At 35.3% G+C, this 27790-nt stretch overlaps 1 pseudogene; it reads left to right on the plus strand.

Annotated features, from left to right (window-relative positions):
* The first annotated feature begins 807 nt into the window (after nt 1-807).
* Nucleotides 808-26479, plus strand: LOC149191200 (GDSL esterase/lipase At5g33370-like; annotated as a pseudogene).
* The last annotated feature ends 1311 nt before the right edge of the window (nt 26480-27790 follow it).

A 27790-nucleotide genomic window follows, 5' to 3' on the forward strand; every position in this document is an offset into this window, starting at 1 on the left:
CTTGGCCACTTGGATAATGTAAATTTACTACAAACTAAAGTGCAATCTCGTCGTCATACCCCATTACCTTTTCTTTGCACCCTTTTCATTTCCTTTGAATATTTCCTTGGTCCCCAAGGTTTTAGTGGTTGTTTTGGGTGAAATTTTCCTTCCTATAGCACTCTATTAGTTTCCTATAATAGTTTCTCTGCCTTCCTATAGTGCTACAAGATCTCCGTCTAGCAATTACACTCTTCCTGTGGCAATCCAGAGAGAGGCCAAAATTGGATTTTTGAGCTACTGCGATGATGGAGAGTGGTGAGTACATGAGGTGCACACAACGTGAATCTTGTAGAAACTAATATTTTCATGCCAAGATGTGGTGGTTCAACCTTTTCTCTTTTATTTTTATTTGTCATTGATTTTTTTCATTATTTTTTCTTTCTTTTTTTCAAAATGTTTTCTCTTTTTTTTGTTGCATGCAAAATAAACTCAACATGATTTGAGTTAACTGAGTTGGCCCTCATTTATCCTTTCACACTCCTTTTCCTCCATCACTACTAAATGATTACAAACCACTTTCTCAAGTCCTCTTCACTTTTGTCTTGTTCCTCTCCCACACATGTGGGTGTGTTGGCCGAAATGTGAAGTTATTTGCTAGATCATGCCAGGGTTGCTCTACTCCTCATTTTCTCTATAAAAAACCTTTTCCTTCATACACTTGCAACATTTTTCAAGCTAAAATAGGTTCATAGGAAAGTTTTAGAGGATTTCATACCTAAGCCTTACCCTCGACGTATTTTTGCAGGTGATATTGAGGTTGCGAATATGACTGTTGAAGATGCCTTTGGTGGTTCTAAAGCTACTAGTGATGACCCTTTAGTGGTTGCATGCTACTTATGGAAAAAGGTAATGGATGATCTGTTGGATTCTTAAGGTGTCATCTTCTTATGCTTTTTTTCTCCATGCATTGGCTTTTCTCTAAAAAAATTCTTTGGAAATGTACTTAGCTGATCGAATTTTTCATTGCAGGTCTTCTTGATGGTGAATCAAGTTATTATTGTTTAGGATGACTAGTGACCCTGTAGTAGCCCTGTAGAAGTTTTTTGGCTGCCCCAAATTGAGGATATCATCCCTCAATGCTTCATGTTGGTCAATCATGCATTCTGGTGCTTCCAAGTGATTTTGATTGTAGTTCTACAGGGCTTGTGCAGACTGCTACAAGACTGTGTGTCTTCCTATAGAAATCAAATAAACCCTCCTAGGATCATTATATCCTTTAGGGGATACCTTTAAAAATACTGATAATTCATGGGAATATTTTGACAAGGATCAAAGACCTTTTATGTGGTGGAAGGGATGGAGGAATGGGTGAAAATGAAGATGTTTCATGGACAAGGATGAAAATGAGAGTGGAGAAGAGGTCAAGTGGGGTGGAAAATTAATGATGAGACTATGTTGGACCTATATCAACCTTTCCTAAATAAAACACGACCTTTTTAACCCTTTATCCAATCATATTTCCTCCTGTAGCTTACTCTCGACCATATTGTAGCAATTCAGAACTTCCTATAGCATTTCAAGACAACCTCATGTAGCAAAATTATTTTATGCATATATCTCAAATGGTAGACTGGATTGACTTGAAATTTGATGAGAATGTTGCTATCATCCATATTCATCTAGCCATTAAAAGTATTATCCAATAAATGCATGAATCTTGAGAAAAAAATAAAAATGTTTGTAGGTGATGGAGGTCAATTTCTCGAAAATTGTGAACTAGAATTTTCTGAAATTGCTTGAACATGTTATCATCATCCATATGCATCTCCCCATGAAGCAATTCAACAAATGGATGCACGGATATTGAGAAAGAATAAAAATGGTTGTAGGTGATGGAGGTTGATTTCTCAAACATTTTGCACCAAAATTCATTAAAATTACTTGGGCATGTTACCATCTTCCATATGCATATCCCCCTGAAAAATCAAAGCCTCCTGTAGAAAAACAAAGCCTTCTTGTAGAATTTTAGGAAAACAAGGAAAATGAATGGGAAAATATTGGGAATGATGGGTGGATGGTGGAAATAGATGAGGGTGATGGATTGGCATGGCCTTCGTCCTGTTGTAGCATCTGAGCAAAGGAGGAGAAAGTCCAAGTTTAACTTTCTTTGACTAGGCTTTTGATCAACTTTCTTTTGGTAGCTAACTTATTTTTTATGCTTGCAAAGGTTGGAAAGCACCTACAGTCATCAGAGAGATACATGGAGCAAAGAATTTTTCATTTTTCATTTTTTTTTAAGCCTGCTAAGTGCCTCAAAGGATGTTTTCACCTAGGATCTTTTCTTTTTCTCCTTTTTCTCTTTTTTCCAATCCATTGACCACCTCATGGAGGTTTTCAATCAATGAGGCAATCTCAGATGCCTCAAAGGGGGTTTTAACTTCATATTTTATTTTTTCCTCTTATTTTTCATGTTTTTTTCCCTATCCAACTGTAATTGAAAAAAACAATATCATTTCCAAGTGTAGGAATACTTCCAATGGATCCACTTCCATAACTAGATGATAGATAAAATCATATTTATGCTCGAAACATATTCTTTGACATGTACCTGAATGTAAGAGCTTGAATGCTTTGACTAAGATGAGATTAGGAATTGTTGAAGAAGAGTGCATTGTTCCAACTTAACAATTTTTTGGAACCATATTTCAATATAGTTGTGATGCCCTCGTCCACTTGCTGATTTGGATAATCTTGGATGTCTTCTTCTTCCATGAAATTCATATCTTCTTCTTTTTGCTGATTATTCTCTTGAACACATAGAGGATCTGATGGTAAACATGAGGGAACTTTCTCAATCTCTGATTCTAATGTTTGCTCTTCATCAAGTGCATTCCATGATTCTTTGATCTTCTCATTTGAATCTTATTTTTTTGCATGTTGTCCTTCAATGAAATTAAGGCAATCTCATTCTTGCAAGACTCTTCCTGAGCTAAGATGAATACCATTGAGATCAAGAGGGGCTGTTAGGAAGTTTTGTACCTCGGCATTGTAAGTGGGCTGAGTTAATTCCTTGTGTGGGTTTGGAAAGGGTGGTACAGGTAGTTGAGCGGGAGTGGATGTTTGAGATGGATGTGGTATGGTGCAGGTGGATGGTAAGGATATCATGGAGTTGGGTATGGAGGATATTCAGGAAAATAATGAGGATATTGTGGATTTATCTCATAAGTTCCTTGCAGACCTTGTTACCAAGAATGGTTTTGGGGTTGAGATGCACAAGGTTGCCAAGGAAAGGGTGTGTTCCAATTACTTTGAGATGGATGTGCATAAACTTGGAATTGTGAATTATTCTCTTGCATCATACTATGTTGACTAGGTTGCAATGGTCTTCTTGGAGCTACATAACATAGTTTCTTTGGTGATTAACTTGCTCCATTGTCATCTTGGTAAACTTCCTTCAACCTTGGTAATGATAGTAAATATGTAACATCATTTTATTCTACATGGACAACACAAATATCAACATATCCTTTTTCCTTATCTTGCTCTTTTAACGTTTCTACTTGTTTACCTAGATTGCTAAGAGTTTATGTTTTAATGTTATCAAACTAAGTTCCAAGTTCAACTTGACTTACAAATCTCGATGTTGATTTACTTACTCTTTCCCTTCCTCTTGAGATGCACTTGGATATAACAAATTTCTTTAAATAATAATTGGTATACATCACCTTTACTCATAATATCAAGGAGATCAATCCACTCATCCCTAATGGTTCTAAGTAAGTGGGCTTTTAGCATGTCAGATCCTAAATGATGTAATTTTTCCCTCTTAACGTTATACATGAACCTTTCTATTAGATCATAAAGGCTCTCACCTTCTTTTTTATTCATTCTAAAATTTTTTTCCTTAAGATCATGGAATTTATATTTTTCTAGAAATATCCTTCTCTTATCATTCCATGATCTTATTGAATTAGTCCCTAAACTCATGAACCGTTTAAGAGATCTATCCTTCAATGTTGCCAGAGACAATCTCAATTTTTGAGCTTTTAATAAGTAAATATAAGATATACAAACAATTTCAAATTCAAAGACAAAGGTTTTTGGATCCTCTGAACTTAGACCATGGATGTTTGGAAGAAAATATGGAGGGATGTTCTTCATGTGCACACTAACATCAATATCTTGAATAGCAAATCCAAGAGGATCTTCCTCATTGGCATCATCTCCAACCATTTATCCTACCTTCGTTGTCACCTCTTATTCTTCTACCTAAAAAATGAATGGTGATGTGGCTCTTACTGCACCACATGATCAAATGGGGGGGGGTGGTGTTGGAGATTTGTTTTTTATGATTGAATGAAAAAACTAATGCAATGCACTTTTCTATTTTTGAAATGAAAAATGCCTAATGCATTTTTTGTGTAATTTTGGAGAAAGTAAAACAAATGAATCAACTAGGGAAGAAAACAATGTATACTTTGACACCTCCCCGAAAACAGTGCCAAAAAGTGATGAGCCTCTGTATTGCAACATGAATGTTGCAACTCCCAAGGCTACTAACTTTAATTATCAACCGAGGGTTCGTACAAACATAAGAGGTATCGACACTATATGTGAAACATATAATGTGTCCTTCTTTCAATGTCATGGTGTAATGGAGTGAATGTAATGAAATCAAATCCTAAACTAATTGCATAAATGGAAATTTTACTCAAAAAATAAATTAATCCTAGGCGAGAACAACAATTTGAAATTGAAATCCTAAGAGCATGAATTCAAATAAATATGCCTAATCTAATTTTTAAAAAGACATGTCCTAATTGGTGTTTATTATTACCCAATCATGGATTTAGAGCCTAGGGGTCATGATCCAACCCTACGTGTTAGAAGAGTTCTACAAGAAGTTACAAGTGCCGCTACAGTACGTTACAGGCTGCTACATGAAGTTACGATATTTGCTACAGGAAGATACAATTCACCGAATGACCAAGAAAATAAAATCCAAATTAGATGGGACAATTTTTTTATTGAATAGGATGTCTTAGGTCTTCATTCCAATTGGAACCACTCAAAAATAACCCTGTTAACACATGTTAAAAAATAGTAGAAAATTACTAGTCTAAAATCTAGAAATTCAAGTAGTGAGATAGTTAATCTATCAAATGCCTAACCTGATCAAGTGAAAATGCAATGGGATAAATTTTGTTATTAGCCTCAATTTATTTATGATATAATGTAAGTGTAATCAACTCAATTTAATCTCATTAGCATGTTCTAAAAATAGAACAAAATTACTACTATTTGCCACAAGGGACTTCCGGAAATTTAGAGTTGGAAATAAACAAACCAATCCAAGTATATCAATGATTAATTTATGATCTTCCAAATATAGATTTGGCAATAAACAAACCAATCCAAGTATATCAATGATTAATTTATGATCTTGCAAATATGTTACAATGATGAAATCATGCTCGTGATCCTACACAATAACTTAATTCAACCATTTAACCCAATCCTAAAACAAGAAATCATCAATACTAAATCCAGAGATAGAAAAAAACAAGAACAAGAGATGCATGTGAATAAGAAGTGAAAAGAAGAACAATAAATTATACAAAAGGGCTTTGAGGATCCTAGGATGGTCAAGCCCAAGGAAAATTAGATTCCTATGAAGGAAACTAATATTTAGAAGCTAAACATGATACCAATCTTCATTATATCCATGAATACAATTACATCCCTGCAAGAAATGAAAGTGGAGTTGCAAGAATACAACTTTTCTCCAAAATAAGACTAAGAAATTCCACCCCTAGAGGAAAATTATATTTGGTAATTATACAAAATGATTAGGAATAATTCTCCATGAAATGAGGAGTCTTTCCCCTCCAAAATCCCTCAAATAGTGGATTTGGTTCCCAACACTAGGAATTTGCATTAAATGACAGGTAACACATTCCTAGAATTTCTCAATCATTGGAGCTCCAAAATTTGTGCAATAATTTCATAATATCTTGTTGATTTATTATCAAATATTGATCCTCCTGTAGTAGGGAGCAAGTCCCTGAATTATCTCCTCCACCAAACCTTCATAATCTACCCAATATTCTCACAATATTCTACAAAAATAAATAATATTAGGCACAAATATGAAATCATATCTAAACCTTCCTAATGAAAATATTAAAGCTAAAAAACATTATTAAGTGTAGAAGGAGAGGTTTAATATAGCCTTCATGTGGCTAAGAAATTTTAGATGGGCCTTAATTTGTGTCTAATTTGGAGGCCCATTAGTAACATCCTTGTCTTGGCTGGTCCTTTTAACTTCCAGAGTTGCTTCCACCATAAGTGTTGAATTGCAGGTTCCTTTGAGGCAATGATAACTAGGTAACCCAATTTGGGTGTATATGATCCATGTTTAGAGTGTGAACACAAAAGTTAATCTTCTTGATCAAATATTCAGATGTGTGACACAACAAGCACCCCAATGTAGTTTTCCCAATCTTAGTGCCAATGCTTTGGAATTTGCAGGGCATTTACTGATAACCAACACTGCCCCCACATATCAGTATGCTCTGTATCCGCTATCTGATTTATATATTTGATTTCGTGAGAATACAAGAAAGTAACCAAATCTGAGGGGATGATATGTTGATTTCCACAACCATACCATGGATCGATGTCGAATCTAACATGATTTCCTAAGACAATTCACGAGGAAAGACTCGAGGCTATAATGTTGAAGGATTTTAGCGCTACTTTCCAGATAGTGTATATGTTGGTTCACTATTTATTTGGTAGTCAAATCTAATATTCTATGCTTAGAGGATGAATGTATTTTTGGTTCACCACTTCTATCCAGAGACTGTGTGTTGTGATAAGTCTCCATCCAACTTTTCTGTTGAGTGATTGTGAGAAACAATGAAGGTCTTTTAATCCCCAACCCACCCACTTTTTGGAAAGAGAAATTCTTTCCCATATTACCCAAGCAAAGGTTCAACCTTCCTTCACACCCCACCAAATAAAACCACAACAAAGTCTTTGTATGGTAGTCAATATACCTTTCGGGATACAAGATAAAGACATCTAGAAGACATGTGTGGCTTCCAATATAGATTAGGTAAGCACCAATATACATGCTCTAGACAACCAGGTATGGCACTAATATTTTCTTTTCTTTTCAATTTTAGCCACAAGCTACATCCAAACATCCTTATTGTAGTTGTTTGGTCTCACTTGAAATCCAAGTTATTTAATCCCTTCATCGAGGGTCTTCAATTGAAAGGGAAAAAGACTATGAGAAAAAGTTTTTTCAAGCTCCAAACATTCACAATATGTGAGGGTAGATTTCAGGTAATTTGGAGACAAACCTATTGCTACACAAAATAAGTCTAGAATCGATTTGAATTATGCCAAGTCACTAAGCGATCCATCTGGAAATATCAATCCACATCAAAGAACAGAAGGTGAGAGAGGAGTGTTTCCCTCGCAACATGTGCCCCCTTCAGGGTGCCTTGGCGAATCGATTTGTGAATCAATCTGCTTAAACCCTCAATTATCAGTAGGAATAGTAAGGGAGATAGGGGAAAACCTTACTAAATCCATCTCTTAGTGTGGAAGAAATTTGATGTAGCACCATTGATCAATACCATAAATGATGCAGATATGATATAACACATAATCCAGTTGATGACAGAGATGTTGAAACCTAAATGGGTAAGTAATAATCTGAGGTAGAACCAAATAGCTCTATCAAAATCCTTTTATAGGTTTGTTTTAAGAATCATGACCTTCAATTTCTTTGTCTAGAAACTATGGATCCCCTTTTGGGACACACCTATGGCTTCATGTATTTTTTGGTCCTTCAAGAAGGTGAATTGTTCCTGTGAAATGTGTTGTGATATGTTAGGTCTCAGTCTGTTGGAACTGATTTTGGCTATGATATTGTATGTGACATTACATAGAAAAATCAATTTTTAGTCGTCAAAAGTAGTTGAATCATCTGAATTAGGAATAAGATCTATGAAGGTAGAGTTGAAATCTCCATACATCTGACCCAATGTATGACATTCCTCCACAACTTTAAATAGGTTAGGGAAAAGTTGTTCATAAAAAATGAGAAAAAATTCTACACTCCACCCATCAGTGCCTGGGTTATTATCCTTTTTGAACCAATGTAGGACAACCTCCAACTCCTTAGTGGATACATGCTGCATTAATAATTCATTGTATTCATCAGTATCATATCTAGGGAAATATTAGGCAATATGCGATCTCCCAATGACAGGCTTCCCTAGATGTTGAGAAAAGAGATTGGAAATGTTGAACTCCCATCCTAGCAAGATCTCTAAAGTTTCATACCCTATTACCAACATCATCTATAAGGGACAAGATAGTATTAATGTCTTTCCTCCCTTTGCATATTGTTAAAAGAATTTATTTTTTTTATCCCCTTCCTGTAGCCATATCGACCTACTTTTTATGCTCGAAGACTCTTCTCTAGCTTCCAACAGTCTCCATATAGTTGTTTCTAATTGTATAAGATCTAAATTTGATTCATTTGATGAATATCCCCTCCTTTGGGTTGTTCCAGTTCTTCCAATTCTACATCAATTGTCTTGAAGGCTTCTCCATCCCTCTATCTTTTACCTTTAAGCCACAACAATGTTTTCCTTTTTATATTACAAAGGTTCTCATTAAATTGGGAAGCCATCGATCTATCCACCCTATAATCACATGGACGCTAGTTCCCAGTAACCAAATTCCTAAATTCCTCCTCCCTAAGCTAGGTTACATTAAGTTTGAAAGGGGCTCTAGGCTTCTCAAATTGACCTGCTAGCTGGAGAAACATAGAATGGTGATCAGATTGTCCCCTAATCCAACCCAATGTCTGAACTAGGAGAATTGTTCTAGGAAGGGTTCTTTAATCAAGAAATGGTCCAGTCTTCTAGAAATCATATCCTCCCCCAGACGTCGATTTCTCCAAGTAGGAATTATTTTACCCATATCAATGTCAATGAGGTGATGATATTCAAGTAAATTGGAGAAGAAATCCAAGAGAGAATCTTCTTATGTACAATTGCCCCAACGTTTCTCCCTACAAATAGAGAAATAGAGATCCCACCCCTATAACCAGACGATCAATATTCATGAAATACATCTTGATCATATCATTCCAGAAAGAGACTCGGTTTTGGCAAGGTCCATAAATATTAACAAGCCTGAATTGCACACCAAATTCTTCTAAAAAGATGTCAGCTACAACATAATTGTGTTGTCCCCAATTATTTATAGTCTTCATGGTTTTGCGATTGATACCAATTGCAACCCCCTTGGAGTGACCCCTCATGTCAAAAGCAAATAAGTTACAGTTCTTGAATAGAGGAGTCAAATTATTCTCAACCTCAGTGCAGAGACCCAATGTTTCTTGTAGGAATATGATATGAATACCATCTGTAGGACCAGGTGTTTGAATGCTAGCTTCATGGAGGGGATAGCTAACCCTCGACAGTTATAAGATAACCACTTCATGGGAGAACCGAAGATGGGACATTCCTTTCTATAAGAACCCCTCCCAATGATAGTTGTCTACCTGCAGCAATATCTAGTTTGGTCTTATTCATGGCTTTGGATATATGTGATTGTCTCCCATGAGTGATTTTAGGAACCTTAGAGGGGGAGAGAGGTCCAAAACATATCCCATGGATGGTGATAAATACAGATCGAATAGACAGTATATACATGGATTAGAGATTATATCTATTCCCCTTTTGTGACCCCGAGGATGAGTCACTAGGAGCTGGAAGAGTAGGAGATGGAGTTGGGAAACAAATAGATATATTATTTACCAATTAGGATAGAACCCCCAAATTTTGTGATGCGATATTATAGCTAGTAGAAGAGGGTGCAGTTGATGAGAGAATACATACATATACCTTAGAAATAATGTTGCAAGAAAGATGAGGGTAAGGAGTAGTAGTACCCGAATGAGAAGTTGATCATGGTTGGGTCATCCTTGAGTATTCTCCTCCCTTGTGTAGTCCAATCATAGAGGTCTATGGGATCATTCCTTTTGTGGTGTTGTCACTGATCAGAGGGACCGAGCATGTCTGGGCAATATTTCCAGGTGGTTGTTCCTCTACAAACACCAAACCCCCAATCAATGAATTTTCATTTCTATCATTGAAGATACCCAAATTTGTATTTAGTAATAGAGGGCAATCTTTGTAAACATGTGCCACCTAATGGCACTGAAAAAATCTGAAGGGGATGCTTTCATAATCAAGGATTTGGTTACGGACAAGACCTCTATAGTGCAAAATCAAATTCTCCACCAAACCCTCATTGGTGTCTAGATATACCAATATCCATGTGAAAGACATTCTGCCTGTCACCAAAAAAGATCTGTCAAAATCCAAATACTGCCCTAAATTATCACTAATGAAGCGAGATACATCTTCTATCCAGAGTTGAATGGGAAGGATCAGAAGTTAGGCCCAAATGGTGCGAGCACATAGTTCTTCTCTCTCTAGGTCAAACATTGGGGACGAACACTTCATTAAAATGGGTGCCATCTCAATGTTTTAGTAACGTGAGAGGACCCATCTCACGTGTTATTCTCTATTGAATCTTAATGAAAGCCATCCCACTTTCATGGTGAAAATCATAGGGAGGGCTTCTAAGACTTGACCCCATATTTCCTGAGTCCATTTCATCACCAGGGAGGAGGAATAGTTCCTTCCTCTTACTCTGTCATCCAAAATCCTACAGGTCATGTCCATAATATCATGAATGTTTATGCCCTCTCCTAACACAGGTGCCTTATTTTTTTCTTGACTTTGGAGCATTTTTTTTCTTTGAATTTTTCTTATGATTTCCCTCCTGATCCCAGGAAGCTATGACACCATGTTGAAATTTCTCCCCAGCTAGAGTGTCATCCCCTTCACATGTCGATGTAGGTAATTTGTTATATGCCCTAATTCCACTGAACTCGCCCACACACTATGAAACCCCTACCCCACCAGGGTTTGTGGGTGTCGATGTATTTTTGAAAGTCACGGAATGTTGGATAACGTCAGGAGACCCTTCCTTAATAGTTTCCTTTGTGCGTTGATATCCTTGGTTATTGCCAATCACACCAACTTGTGAGTCTCTAGATCTTTGAATTTCTGTAGTATGGTATGGACTGCTAGGGTTTATGAAGATATCCATGAATCTTAGGGCTTTTATTGAAAAATCATCTAGAAGCTTGGTTGCTCATGTGTTGCCAACCATCCTAGATGATTGTTTTCAAAGGGTGTTTCGTCTTTGGACTGAGAGTGGGTTGTGAGAAATTAAGCGGTCTGGGGAGGAAAGTAGAGAAGTTGAGAGCTCCTTCCAACAAATTTGATAGGGAAGCAAATATTCCAATATTTTAACCTCCTAATGTCATATCCATCACCATCCCTTAGTGTTGGTGCGGAGGGATTGTCCAAATGGAGGTATTGGGGGTAGGATCTTCTAAATAGTCTACCAGCTTCTCCTCCATTTCAAAATTCCACTCTGTCATAGAAGATAAATTCAAGAAAAAGGAGGGTAAGTGTTTGAGGTGGGTGAGAGTAAGAGACGTAAAGAGAAGGAGGATGAGAGGAGAAGGGTGAGATCCTTGTTCTTGATTTTTGGCATCAGAGGATCTTTTTTAGTAGAGTAATATGGAGAAGGAAAAAGAGAGAGAATGGAGAGGAAAATGAGAGAACTCAAACCTAGATCTGTTGGGGAGTGCTGGTTTTAACTTGGACACACTGCAACTGGTTTGAATTGGGCCTAGAGGGCTAGGGAGCTTGTCGAGGTTTCGTGAGCTAGAAAATCGTTCCTAATTGGTTGGGAGGTAAAATCAGTTGGGCAGCCAGGAGAAGCATACCAACAGAGTCAAGAGAATCCCAACCAAACCACTAGAACATGTATACTTCCATTTGTTGTTTTATATACATAAATTGTTGTAAATGAAACTCCTTACATGTTTAATATGTTGTTAATAAAATTTTACTTTTATGTTATTATCAAATAATTTTGAGTTATAAGCATGTTATTTTCTTTCTTATTGTATTTAAATTAAATGATAAATGTAGTTTAGTTAGAAGACCTAGGTTAGGTCTTCGCACAGAACATCCACATACAAGACCAAAATAATAACAAAATCACCAACTCATTTATAATATGCGTAGTCATCCACTTTTCTCCTTGTGAATCCAAGTCCCTATATATATGTATCAAAATTTTAATACCACATCCTTGGTGATTTCTTTAACCCATATAGAGACATATTTGACATGCAAACTAGTTCTTTCTTGTCCTTCACTACAAAGCTTTATCACGGCTTCATGTAGATATCTTCTTCTACAACTCCATGTAGGAATGTTGTCTTCACATCCATTTATTATACCTCAAAATAAAAAGCAACATCAACAAACAAAAGTAACTAATGGAATCTAACTTGGAAATAGGAGAAAAAAGATCACCAAAATCAATTCCTAGCACCTGGGAATAACCTTTCACTACTATATGAGCTTCATATTTCTCCACTTTTCTTTCTCCATTCATCTTCTTCTTAAACACCCATTTGCTTCCAATTGGTTTTCTAGCTAGAAAGTCTACTAGATCCCAAGCCTCATTTTTGTCCAAGGCTACCATTTCTTCAACGGTAACCTTTTTCCATATTTTTCCATCCACTTAATCCATTGGTTCCCTAAAAGTTATGGAACCATAATCTTTAATAGATAAATAAAAATTTCAATGGAAATCGGATGGAGTATACTTCTATGATTTCCTTCTTTCCCTAATTATTCTCCTCAAAACTAGAGTGTGTGGTTCTTCTTCTTCTTATTCTTGTTCTTTTGTGGAGTCAGATTCTTCATCCTTTAGATCAAAATCTATCTTCTCTAGTTCCTTTTTCCTTGGTAGGACTTCTTTCTTCATGAAATTCTTCACTTCTTTAAATACCACATCTCGACTATAAATTATATTCTTTGTTTATGGGTTTTAAAGCTTGTAGCTTTTTAAACCATTTTTATACCCAAAAAAGATGCAACCTTAAGATTTACTATCCAACTTGGTTCTTTTCTCCTTTGGATCATGGAAATATGCGTCACAACTAAATACCATGATATGTGAGAGTGAGGGTATCTTACCAGTCTATACATCATGTGGAGTTGTTTCCTCCAATGATGATGAAGGTGATATGTTAAATAGGTAACATGTAGTATCCACTACTTCTGCCGATAATTCCTGCCCTAATCCAGCACTAATGAGCATGCTCCTTACCTTTTCCATTAACTTCTTATTCCTTCTTTCTAAAATTCAATTTTTTTTAGATGTGTATAGAATAGCCTTTTAGCATGATATACCACACTTATTACAAAACTATTTTAATTCCTTCTTGAATAACTCTACCATTATTTGTCCTCAACACCTTGATCTTCTTCTTTGTCCAATTTTCCACCAGAGCCTTAAATTCTCTAAACCCGTTTTTACAACACCCTCCAAAATTTAGCCTAAATCCAAATTTTGGAGCCTAGTTTGAATTTTCTATCATTTATAGTATTAAAAATCATTATATGTGTTTTCTCTAAGTGTCCCAGTCCCATTTGGAAGAAAACCAAGTTTCATCTTTTAGCATGGCAAGTGTCGCATATCACACAAATGTAGTTTTCGTTTGTTTCAAGGAGTAATATTGGTGCTAATGACTCATACTTACCATGAATACATGTATTACACTTGTTCCCAAATTTTCAAGCATTATCACAAAAGTGTTGTCATTGTCATCACAAAGTGTATCTTTACTGTTGCACTTGGGGAAAGTTACTGCATTGGGGGAATTATGTTTTTCATGTGTTTTGAGTGATCAATATTGTGTCATCAAATGTTCTAAGTGTGTGATCATGGTCTGGTTTTATCCTCATCAACATTGGCCTTACCGATCCCACACTTAGCCAAATCGAGAAAAGTGGCTTCCCGAGCAACTTGACCTCACTCAACCTTCCTGAACTACGCACTATGCAGTCTCACCCCTCAAGCTTAGACTTTGCCTCTTGGAACTACAGAATGCATAGTTCCTTCCTTCCCGAACTGCGCACTGTGTAGTCTCAGTACCCAACCTTTACCCTTAAGCTTGAAAGCTGCACAAGCCCTGCCTTCTATTCACCTTCTTCTATGCATTGTGCAGTCTCAAGAAACAAGCCTCCAACTTGTCCTATTGAACTTCAAAACTAAACAAGCCTTCAGCCATTATCCCTATAGAACTGTGTAGGGGGAAACCTCAAGCCTGAAGCCTAAATTTTTCTTCATTGAGCCCCTCAACTCATAGTTGTCTTTCCCTGGCCTACGTGAACTATGCACCGCACAGTCTCAAGGCTTAATCCTTTCCCCTCAATTGTGCGATCCTTGAGCTACTATCTCATCTTATCACCCAGTTCCAACTTATTTAATGGTTGTCATTAACCATGTTAGGCTAGGGATTTATCAGACTAATGTCGCCTTCTCATGAGTGGATTTCAGTTGCAGGTATTATATCATGTTATGACAGGATGATGATTAAGGATATGAGGAAGGAGACACTACTAGAAGACATCATTACAGCTGCAAATAAAAGTTTGCCAATTAAGAAAAGACAAAGGGACACTTGATTCTGACAATAGCTAGAGTTCAAGATCATATTGAAGACTCCCTACCTTTAATCCTTATGGAGGAAGAAGAGGACAATGTTCCATCTTTCTGTTGGGTGTGGAGCCTGATTATCTTCTTTATTCAGAGGTATTGCCAGATTGGACCCCAATTCGTAATGTGGTGGAAATGATACCCGTAAAATGTATGCTGTCAGGGGGCTCCAGGGGGAGACGATGATTATTTGGAGCCCCCCTTGGTGGGGGATCGGGAGCAGCGCCCTCGAAGCTAAAAATAGATGTAAAATTGCCTTGTAAAATGTTTTAATTTTGTAGTCAATCTAGGCCATTCATTAGGTGAAGATCTAACAGTAGAAGTTATGTTTAATTAAAGGTTTTTTTCCCTAGAAGGCAACCCCTCGCCATATATGAGGGAATTGTATTGCGTCTATCTAGATATGTATTCTGAGTGAGAAAGAGAGAGGAGATTATGTGAGAGAGAAGAGGGAATTATAGTGGATCTGTTGCAGATTGTATCTCTTCATTTTGTTGGATAATATAAAAGGAAGGACTGGTTGTTTCTCCATGGACATAGCCCAATTTGGGTGAGCCACGTATATCTATGTCTCTCTTGTTTTATGAGTTTTTTGTGTTTATATTTCTTCAATATATTTTATGTGTTCCATTTCTCTGTAATATATAATTTTCTAACAACTGGTATCAGATTCGAACGTCTATTTGGCTGATAAACTCACAGGAGAGAAGGGTTCCTCATTTGAGTGGGAGCAATGGAGGAAGATGGTAGGTTTAGGGTTGAAAATTTTAACGACCAAAACTACTAGCTATGGAAGATGCAGATGGAATATTATCTGTATTAGAAGTATCTATACCTACCATTGAGTGGAAAGACAAAGAAGCTGATGAGTATGACAGACACAGAATGGGATATTCTCGACAGAAAGGCACTTGGAACAATACTGCTATGCCTAGTCAGTAGCCTTTAATATTTCAAAGGAAACGAAGAAGTCATTGTGGCACATAGGCTTGGGCACATGAGTGAGAAGGGGATGCAGATTATTCACTCAAGAAATTTGTTGCTAGGTTTGAAGCATGTTGATTTAAAATTATGTGAGGATTATGTCTATGGAAAATAGAAGTGAGTGAGATTCCTCAGAGTTGGGAAAGAAAAGAAGAGTGAAAAGTTAGAGCTTGTGCATACAGATGTATGGGGACCTACTCAGGTATCATCCCTTAGTGGCTCTTGTTATTATGTTACTTTAATTGATGATGCAACCAGAAAAACCTGGATTTATTCTATTCGAAATAAATCTGATGTATTTGATACTTTCAAGAAATGGAAAACTTTGGTTGAAAATAAGACAGGAAAAAGATTGAAGTGTCTCAGATCAGACAATGGAGGTGAATATTGCAGCAAAGAGTTTGATAGGTTCTATTTAGAGAATGGAATCCGCGGAGAGAAGAAAGTTCCAAGAACACCAAAAGAAAATGGTGTGTCAGAAAGGATGAACAGGACAATCATGGAGCATGCAACGTGCATCAGATTGCATGCATGATTGCCTTAATAATTTTGGGCAGATATTGTATATACTGTTGTTTATCTAATAAACAAAGGGCCTTCAAGTTCCTTGGATGGTGGTATTCCAGAGGAGGCGTGGATAGTTAAAAAGGTAAGCTACTAACTTTTAAAGACTTTTGGTTGTGAAGCCTTTGTCCACATTAATAAAGAAAATAGAACAAAGCTTGAGGAAAAATCAAAGAAATGTACCTTTATTGGATATGGTGTTAATGAATTTTCTTATCAATTTTATGATTATGAAAAACACAAAATCATTAGGAGGAGAGATGTCATATTCAATGAAAATGATTTTTTATGAGGAATAGATGCAGGAAAAGAAATAGCAAAAAGAAAACAGAGAATACACAGTGCTTGATGAGATCAGAGAAAAAGTGAATGTGCCTAAAAATCATAATGATCAACAACAAGAACAAAAACAACAACCACAATAGCAACAAGCACCTCAAATGCCTGAAAGTGGTGTTAGAAGATATACTAGGATAAGTAGACCCCCTAAACGATACTCTCCTTCATTATATTATGTATTGTTGACTCATTCTGGTGAACGAGAATGTTATGAAGAAGTAGTGTAGGTAGAAACCAAGAAGAATTGGGAGAAATCCATGAAAGAAGAGATGGAATCCTTAGCACATAACCAGAACTGGGACTTAGTCAGGTTGCTTACAGATAAAACAACATTGCGGAATAAATGGGTTTATAGGATTAAGGAAGAAGATGGAGGTAGAAAAAGGTATAAAGCTATACTTGAGGTGAAGGGGTTTGTACAGAAAAATGGTATAGACTTTGATGAGATATTTTCTGCTTTTGTTAAAATGAATTCAATCAAAACTATTTTGAGTCTAGTAGCAGCTCAATATTTGCATCTTGAGTAGTTAGATGTAAAGATAGCCTTTCTCCATGGGGATTTGGAGGAAGAGATATATATGTAGCGACCATAAGGATATGATGTAAAAAGGAAGGAGAAACTAGTGTGTAGGTTGAAGAAGAGCTTGTATCACTTGAAACAAGCTCCAAGGCAGTGGTATCTAAAATTTGATAGGTTTATGTCTGAAAAAGGTTACACTAGATGTCACTCTGAACATTGTGTTTATCTCAAAAGGAAAAATCATGGCAGCTATATTATATTGTTATTTTATGTAGATGACATCCTTGTTGTACGTTCTAACATGAAGGAAATAAACGTGCTCAAAATAAAATTGGCAAACTCATTTGCAATGAAGGATTTGGGTGCTGCAAAACAAATCCTTGGTATGAGAATAACTAGAGACAAGAAGAATCGAAAATTAACATTGTCTCAGAGTGAGTACATAGAAAAGGTGTTGAAAAGGTTTAATATGCATAATTCAAAACCAGTTAGTATACCTTTGGCCAGCCATTTCAAACTAAGTAAGGAGGTGTGTCCCAAGACTCATGAAGAAATGGCCTATATGTCCAAATTTCCATATGCATCAGTAGTTGGAAGCTTAATGTATGCAATGGTCTACACAAGGCCTGATATTGCACATGCAGTGAGAGTTGTAAGCAGGTACATGTACAATCCAAGAAAAGAACATTGGATGGTGGTGAAGTGGATTCTCAGGTATTTCAAAGGTACCACAAATCAAGAATTATGCCTTGGTGGTTCAAACATTACCCTAGAGGGATATGTTGATGCAGATATGGTAGGTGATAGAGATAATAGGAGGAGAAAAACATGGTATGTGTTTACTGTAGGTGGAACAAGTGTTAGTTGGGTTTCAAAACTACGAAGTGTTGTGGCACTCTCAACAATGGAAGTAGAGTATGTTGCTGCTATAGAGGCTAGTAAATAAAATATTTGGTTACAAACATTTCTGGATGAATTGGGTAAGAAGCAGGAGTTGGGCAGGTTATACAGTGACAGCCAGAGTTCCATACATATTGAAAAAAACTTTGCATTCCATTCCAAGACTAAACATATATAGCTCAAGTACCATTTCATATAGTCAGTGTTGGAAGATGGACAGTTGAAGCTAGAAAAGATACACACTAGCCACAATCCTACAGATATTTTAACAAAAGTTGTAACAAGGGAGAAACTAAGATTATACTAAAATTCAATTGGTCTTCAAGTATGATGAAGAAGATGAGAAACAACCAAGTCCAAAGTGGAGTCATTGTCCAGCAAATGAAGCAGTGGTGGAGTTGCTATAATTAGTCTCCAAGTGGGAGATTGTTGGGTGTGGAGCCTAATTATCTTCTTTATTCAGAGGTATTGACACATTAGACCCCAGTTCGTAATGTGGTGACAACTCCATCCATAAAATTTATGCTTGCTGGGGGGTCCAGGGGGGGCGACAACGATTATTTGGAGTCCCCCCAACGAGGGATCATGGCCAGTACCCCCAAAGCAAAAAATAGATGTAAAAGTTCCATGTAAAATGCTATAATTTCATAGTCAATCTGGGTCATTCATTAGGTAAAGATATGATGGTAGAAGTTATGTTTAATTTAGGGTTTTTTCCTAGAAGGAAACCCATCGCTATATATGAGGGAATTGTATTGCGTCTATGCAGATCTGTATTTTGAGTGAGAAAGAGAGAGGGGATTGTGTGAGAGTGAAGTGGGAATTACATCAGATCTTCTCTAGGTTTTATCTCTTCAGTTTGATGGATAATATAAAAGGAACGATTGGTTGTTTCTCCATGGACATAGCCCAATTTGGTTGAACCACGTATATCTGTGTCTCTCTTGTTTTATGTGTTTTTTGTGTTTATATTTCTGCAATATATTTTATGTGTTCCATTGCTTTGTAATATATAATTTTTTAACACTTTCAAGAAGACACAAAGATAACAAAATCAAGAGTGGCTTGAAATTTCCATATCATATGTAGTCCATGCAATCAACGTCATGTCTTGTCTTGTCAAGGTGTCATGTCAAGATCTATATGAGTCATCATTTACCACATCATTTATGCATTATGTAATTTCAATATGTGATAAATTTAATGTAAAGTGGAAGTCCAATAGTCATCTATAGAATGTGAAAAGTCATGAAGGAATCAAAAGGTCATAGAGAAGTAAAACATTCATGAGTGTAGTCCAAGAGTCACAAAGGAGGTGAACAATCGCCCCATTTGTTATATATAGACCCTCATATCTCATGCAAAGGACTCTTCACCTATGCTCCTCCTACCAAGAATTAGAGAGGAAGATAGTTCTTTTGGAGGAGCAATTGGTTTCTCTAACACTCCAATATTGGAGCTAGTTGTGTTCACTGTACTAATGTATCTTGGAAGTTTTTCTTAATTTTAAAGCTTGTTGACCTAACACACTTTCATGCGTATGCTGTAAATATTTGTAAGATTATTCTTTGAATGTTTGTGATGTATGTGGTTTTCATCTGTACTAAGGAAATTGAACTATTTCAATGAATTTGGTACTTATCTTGTTGAAAGTGTGTTGTATGTTTTTAACAATCATTGCTTTCGATAGAAGAACCTTGATATATTATGCAGCTGAATATTACACAAGGCATACTCACTTGTTCATATGAAAGTACATGTGCATTACTCTTTTTTGTTGACCATTGTAGCAAAGGAAAATATCTAAGAACAGATGGCAGCTCGGCCTTATTTTCAGAAGGGCTCCTACACCAAATGGTGTGAAGTCTAATTAGGACTTTTCATCAAAGAGACCCCCTTGCATGTTGGTGGTATCCAACACCGTCAACACTTATCAAACACTTCATATTTCATCTCGAGGAGATATATCCATGTATTCCTTAAGAAGTCAACTATAAATGAGACATAGCACACATATTTACCTAGTGATGGAACTGGTATAGGTCCAAAGACACCACTTTGCACAAGCTATAATATTCCTTACACCCTCTTAGCACTAGAGTAAAACCTCACTCGATTATGCTTCCCATATACACAATATTCACATAAATCAAAATATAGAGATAAATTAGACATACCTTATACCATACAATTACCATGTAGTATATGAAGGCCATTCTCTTTAGTATGTCCCAATCTTTGATGCCACAATATAGTCTTTTCACCAAGGAATACAATATTTTCAGGAACAATAGAAGTATTTCACCCTTCAATAGCAATAATACAAAAATATTGTACAGAGTTCTAATCCAGACTATATGCATCAACACTAATTCTCCTCAAACCATACTACATGTATCTTTCTCGAACATTGTGTTTACACCTGCATCATCTTTCTTCCTTGCAGAAATTAGATTTCTAGCTAATCTTGGAATGTGAAGAACACCAAAAAGTGTTTTAATCCTTCCACTTATTAGCTTTAGCTTGACCAGTCCTTGTCCTATGATTTTGTCTTATTGTGATCACCTAGGAAGACATCACCACCATCAATTTTCTTTTGCTCACAGAACCACTCCCTATGGGAATTTATGTGATAGGATGTACATGATTCAATCAACCATACCTCATGATATACATGTGTATTGGAAGAATCCAAGTACACATCCCCACCTTCATTTGAGGTAGTTTTCGCCTCAACAAGAGGAGCATCATTAGATCCCTTTCCAATCTCAAGAGTTTTATATCTACAATATTTCTTGCAACTCGTTTCTTTTCCACATTTCCAGCATACCTTTGCAATTTTTCCTAGAGAATTAGATATTCTTCTAGATCTAGATATCCTAATTGAGGACTTATTTCTATTTCTCTTTTGGAACCATACTCTTACAAACAAGGCATCTCCATTCTCGAGCTCCGTGTTTTTCCATTTCATCTATTCTGACAACAAGAATGAGACTTTTTCATCAAATTTCAAGGTATTTATGTTATTATCTATGGAAACAACCAAATTATCCGATGAGTATAGTAGAGAACACAATAAGCTGATGCAGTTATCTTCATTTAAATTTTTAATATAACCAGATAATGACTAATTTACCACAATATTGAAAGTGTTCAGATGCTTTGTTACTGAGTTTCCATCTCTCATCCTGAGGTTATCCAACTTCTTTCGCAAGAACAATTTATTTATAAGGGACTTAAACTGATACAAAGTCCCTAAGTCTTCCCACAAATCTTTCATTGTAACTTCTCCTGAAAAATTCAATAACACTGAATCTGAGACACATAGTCGTATGGTGCTCTTTTCCTTATAATCCAACTTCGTCTAGTCTTCTGTTGACATTTTCGTTGGTTTAATACTTGCGTCCACTATGATCCATTGATATTTATCCACCAATATATCCTCCATATTGAGCTTCCATGGCTCAAAAATATTTTCGATGAGTTTCTCCATTTCTATCTTTCCATTATTCATTGTTCCTTTTCACCACAAGAATTGATCACATAGATCTCCCATTGTAATAGGGCCGACAACAAGCTTGAGAAAAACCCCTTAGCCACAAAGGCATCCCCTTGAAGCCAAAGTGCTTTGATACCAAATGAATTTTTAAAGCCATACATAAATTACCTATAAATGAATTCTTTAAAAACCAAAAAATATACAATGGCAAGAACAAAAATATACATAGAGATTTTTCTCCTGAAACCCAAAACTAAGAAAACTAGATTGATTTTTCATTATATTACTTTCAATGTTACAATTCATTATATGCATGTTGAATCATTCATAAACCCTTAATCCATTAACCCTATATTAGAACATAACCATAGTTCATATCTACAAAATACTATGGGAACAACCATCATGTGTAAAACTACCTGCAAAACCATGGGTGGGTTTTCTCGATAATCCTTAGGTCTACCCCCCCCCAAAAAAAAAAAAAACGCGCCATTGCCAAAAACCCTACGCATGGGGTCTACCACCCTCCCTGTGACCTCCCCATTGCATCTAGTGCAATGTCACTATGTCTCAAGCTAGTCGTGCAAAGAATATAACACATACCCAATAGTGTAGCCATGCCACATCAAGTAATGTGTTGTAGGAATAAATCAATTGGTAGGGGAGCTAGAAGCTCTCTTAATAAAAGGAGGGCCCAATTTGTAGTGCAACAATACCATGAAGCCACCCTTGAACACATGTAGCACTTGGTAAATCAAGAAACAACTGAATTCATGCATGCATAGAATAACCATTTTGATGAAGATATCCTCTCACACTCTGTTGATTGGATTCCTAACCTAAGACACACTCAAGGTATTTAGAAATAGTATTCATGCACAATAGGACTCTACTAGCACATTAAAACACTCATAGGAAAATCTCTCAAAGAAAAGGAAGGCTACAATTTTATCACTTTTCTTGTGCTTACAGAACCACTCCCTATGGCAAGTTATGTGATAGGATGTGCATGATTCAATCAACCACACCTCATGTCTACATGTGTATTGGAAGACTTAAGTACACATCCCCACCTTCATTTGAGGTGGTTTTCACCTCAGTAAGAGGAGCATCATTAGATCCCTTTCCATTCTCAAGAGTTTTAGATCTACAATATTTCTTGCAACTCCCTTCTTTTCCACATTTCTAGCATACCTTTACAAATTTTCGTAGGGAATTAGATCTTCCTCTATATCTATATCCCCTAATTAAGGACTTATTTAATTTTTTGTTTTTGAACCATACTCTTACAGACAAGGCATATCCATTCTCGATCTCCATGTTTTTCCCTCTCATCCCTTCTGACAACAAGGATGAGACTATTTCACCAAATTTCAAGGTAGTTATGTTATTACCTATGGAAACAACCAAATTATCCCATGAGTCTAGTAGAGAACACAATAAACTGATGCACTTATCTTCATTTAATTTTTTGATATAACCAGATAATGACTAATTTACCACAACATTGAAGGCATTTGGATGCTCTGTTATCGAGTCTCCATCTCTCATCCTGAGGTTATACAACTTCTTCCGCAAGAACAATTTATTTATCAAGGACTTAAACTGATACAAAGTCCCTAAGTTTTCCCACAAAGCGTTCGTTGTAACTTCTCCTTAAATATTCAATAATATTGAATCTGAGACACATAGTCGTATTGTGCTCTTTTCCTTATAATCCAATTTGGTCCAATGTTCTGCCGGCATTTTCGTTGCTTTAATACTTGGATCCACGGTGATCCATTGATCTTTATCGACCAATATATCCTCCATATTGAGCTTCCATGGCTCAAAAATATGTTCGATGAATTTCTCCATTTTTACCTTTCCATTATTCACCATTCCATTTCCCCACAAGAATTGATCTCGTAGATCTCCCATTGTAATAGGGTCTATAACAAGCTTGAGAAAAACCTCTCAACCACAAAGGTGTCCCCTTGAATCCAAAAGTTCTTTGATACCAAATGAATTTTTAAAGCCATACATAAGTTACCTATAAATGAATTCTTAAAAAAACCAAAAGATATACAATGGCAAGAACAAAAATATACATAGAGATTTTTCTCCTGCAATGCAAAACTGAGAAAACTAGATTGATTTTTCATTATATTACTTTCAATGTTACAATGCATTATATACATGTTGAAGCATTCATAAACCCTCAATCCATTAACCCTGTATTAGAATATAACCATAGTTCCCTTGACCATATCTACAAAATACTATGGGAAGAACCATCATGTGTAAAACTATCCACAAAACCATGGGTGGGTCTACCCGATAATCCTTAGGTCTACCCAAAAAAAAAAAAATCAAGCCACTTCCAAAAACCCTACGCATGGGGGCTACCACCCTCCCTGCAACCCCCCCATTTTACCTAGCGCAATGTAACTATGTCTCGAGCTATTCTAACCATTAAAATTATTGTATTTATTAATCTTAACTTTTATCTTAATATTGAATTGAGACTTTTGTGATCCATATCAAATTTTTTAAGAATTCTTCGGCGAAAATCACATGGAGAAATTGATCTTAACTTTAATTAATATATATATATATATATATATATATATATATATATATATATATATATATATATATATATATATATATACATATACATATACATATACATATACATATACATATACATATACATATACATATACATATACATATACATATATATAATTTAAATAAATAAATAAATTACCTTTTTAAACTAACCATTGAAATTATTTTATTTATTAATCCTAACTTTTATCTTAATAACCTAATATTATAACTTTAATATATATATATATATATAGAGAGAGAGAGAGAGATAATTAGTTAATTTAAATAAATAAATAAATTCCTTTTTTAAACCAACCATTAAAATTATTTTATTTATTTCCATAAATAATAATAAGAAAAATAATAATAATATTAAATTAATAAATAATAATTTGACATGGGTCTTAAGGTCAAAATTAGCCGTTAGTCAATTTAGCCGTTGGAGACTCCGCTCAGACTATTTAACATGCTAAGCTGGATTTGTTTCTTCAACTTGTCCTGAAGATGAACCACACTAGTTGGTTCGAAACGCGTCAACAAATGTCTGTCTACATGTTTGTCTATCTACATGTTATTTACGCCGAAGTTATTCTTTCAATTTTTATTTTGTAAAGAATGAAAATTCTGAAAACTTTACCTATTATCTTCATATATAAATTTAACACCTTAGAATGTCTTTAACCCACCTAAATTATATAAATTATACATTTTACAATTTTTTCCAAAGAATATATATATAGAATAACTGATTATATAAAACAGAAGCATATTCTTTCTAGGTTTTAGTTTAAAGAATGGGAGATTTATAATTTTTATAACATAGTGGGAAAATATATTATAATTAAGTTGTGAAATTAGTAGGGAGACTGAGAGATTGTTATCACTCACTGCTATTCTCCAATCTAAGCTAACTCATCACAGTTATTCAAAAAAATTATATAATCTTAAATTGGCAGCCTGTAATCTGGATGTAAATCTATCTAAACTAAATAGCCACATCAACCAAAAAAGATATATGTAAATCTACTAAAAGTTACCTGGCACCCAAATATATTTAAATATATATATATATATATATATATATATATATATATATATATATATATATATATATATATATATATATAGATATAGATATATATTTTTTTAAACTGTAGTTCTAAATTCTTCTAAAATATTGTTGTTAGGATTATATAAAATTTAATAAAAATATATGTATTATTCTTATGATTGGTATAGAATTTGAATAAATATACGCATTTCAGGCCTGAAACTTGGATCCGACCTGGTGCTGCTGTACTTAGATCCTTCACTCCAGGGCAATGAATTACTGAAAGGTGCCAACTTCGCGTCTTCAGGCATCGGCATTCTAAATGATACGGGCGTTCAATTTGTAAGCACAAATTCATCGTAATACCGGACTTTCATTAAACTCCACATATTTTCATAATGATCTGCAGATATTGATGAAATGAATTATAAGGATGAGAATTTGGTTGCATACATACAGGCTGAAATTATAAGGATGCCTCACCAATTCCAACTTTTCCAAGAGTATAAAGGCAAAGTTGCAAGTATCATAGGACGTAATGCGACCAATAAACTGGCTGCAGAGGGGTTCTTTTCCATAGTACTTGGATGAAATGATTACGTCAATAACTACTACCTTCTGCCTGTAACAGCGAGATCACTGCAGTTCTCTCTACCTGCGTATACTGATTTTATCATCTCCGAGTATGAGAAGATTCTGGCGGTAATTATTTTTCTGTATTCTATGAGATCGACATTCAGGTTTCGGTAATTCATTTCTATCACATGCCTTGTAAATTGACTCATGAATTTGCAGCAATTTTACGATCTGGGAGCACGCAGGGTTCTGGTTCTGTCGTCGGGTCCTTTGGGGTGTATTCCTATGGAGAGGGCAGTGAGGTCCACAAATGGTGAATGCGTGCCGGTGCTACAGAAAGCCACGAAGCTTTTTAATGATGGACTAACACTCGCAATCGATCGACTCAACAGACGATTTCCTACTCCGATATATACAATAACTGGAAAGTTTCCGATTTGCATGAACTTGTACACCAATCCTCAAGAATTTGGTAATGATTCTTCCTGAATTGTCGATTTTTGTTCTAAATTCAACAGCTAGTGCTCATTACAAATACCTTACCTTTCTTTTCAGGGCTTGGGGATGCCAAAAATGCGTGCTGCTGACAAGGACCCTACAACGGTATTGGTCTCTGCACTGCCCTGTCAAATTTGTGCCCAGATAGGGCAACAATGTGTGGTGGGACCAGTTTCATCCAACTGAGCGCGCTGATAAAATCATAGTTGACCAATTCTTTTCCAATCCATCCTCTGTGAGTCCTATCAGCTTGAAAGATCTAATGAAACTCGATGTTTGATGGCCAAGTCGTATCTCTGTGATGTCTGAAGAAATCACATCTCGAAGATTCGTTAATCATGGGCTCTATTTTCATAAAAACAAATATGATGGCCCTGTCATCATATTTGTGTGCGATCTCCTTCGTTATCAAACCCTCAAGCGATCTGTAGTAAAATTGTATTAGATTTCTACTTTCTGTAATGTGGAGCAGCCAGTAATGTTTGTCTGAGACTTACATGTTTACATCCATGGGTGATTGGTATAAAATACTAAATTTTCTCGTTTATGTAGGTGAATTTTTGTTTCATTTTGAGAGCTTTATGTAGTTTTTTTTTTAGGCTGGCACATTGGTAATAGATCTTAATTTTTATAAAATGAGTTTATTTATAAGATGGATTAGGAAAATAATATATTTTGTGGTTAGATATGGAAGTTTCAAATGAGTGGTTAGTGAGGCTATGTTGTTTATGACACATTTACACATAAACACAACTCGGGTTGTGGCTTTTAGGTGTTAGCTTGGTCAGAAGATTATGAATTTCTCCAAAATCTATGCCTAAATATTATTATTCCTTGAAATGTTAGAATCCTCGCAAATTCTTATTTAAAAGTGGCTTCAAACTTGTATTATTATTTATAAGGTTCTCTTTTTTAAGTCCAACTCATCAAATTATAAGCTAATATTTATGGTTCCTCTTCAAAATACATTACAGTTATTAGGTTAGACCAAGTTAATTGAAAACTTTTCAAAGATGGTTTAGCATAATTTGTAAACCCTTTGAAATTATGTAAATCATGCCTATACATAATTCCACCAAATCATCGGTTAGCTTCAATTAGGAATGAACATGGTTGAATATGTTTGATCTTTTTAAAAATAATATAAAACATATACATCTATGATATTACTTGTTAAAGATTATTTTAGGTTCAAGTTAGAATATAAAAATTTTCTAAGAAAAACTTATATTAACAAAAAAATGTTCTGATATTCACAACAAAAACACATAATACATGATATTTAGAATATGGGTAAAAAAATCAAAATTCATGCATTGAAGGAAAATTAAAAAAAAAACCATTAAATTCATGCCTTGAATCCATTATAAGTATCAAAACACTTACCTCATGGTACATGTAATGTTGGTAAAATTAAAAAATGTATATAAAAAAATTAACTTAATTATAACTTTATTATTATAAAAAAAATTAATACATAAATTAAATATATTTACATTGAGAAAAACATGTGACAAAATTCTTAATCATAGAGATTCTTAATCTATAAATAGGATTCATTACAATACCGTGGGCCAATAACATGGCTTAT

This window comes from Pinus tabuliformis, chromosome 3_1 (assembly GCF_031772625.1).
Source record: "Pinus tabuliformis cultivar Carrire ecotype Pingquan chromosome 3_1, CPIR1, whole genome shotgun sequence".
Lineage (NCBI taxonomy): Eukaryota > Viridiplantae > Streptophyta > Pinopsida > Pinales > Pinaceae > Pinus > Pinus tabuliformis.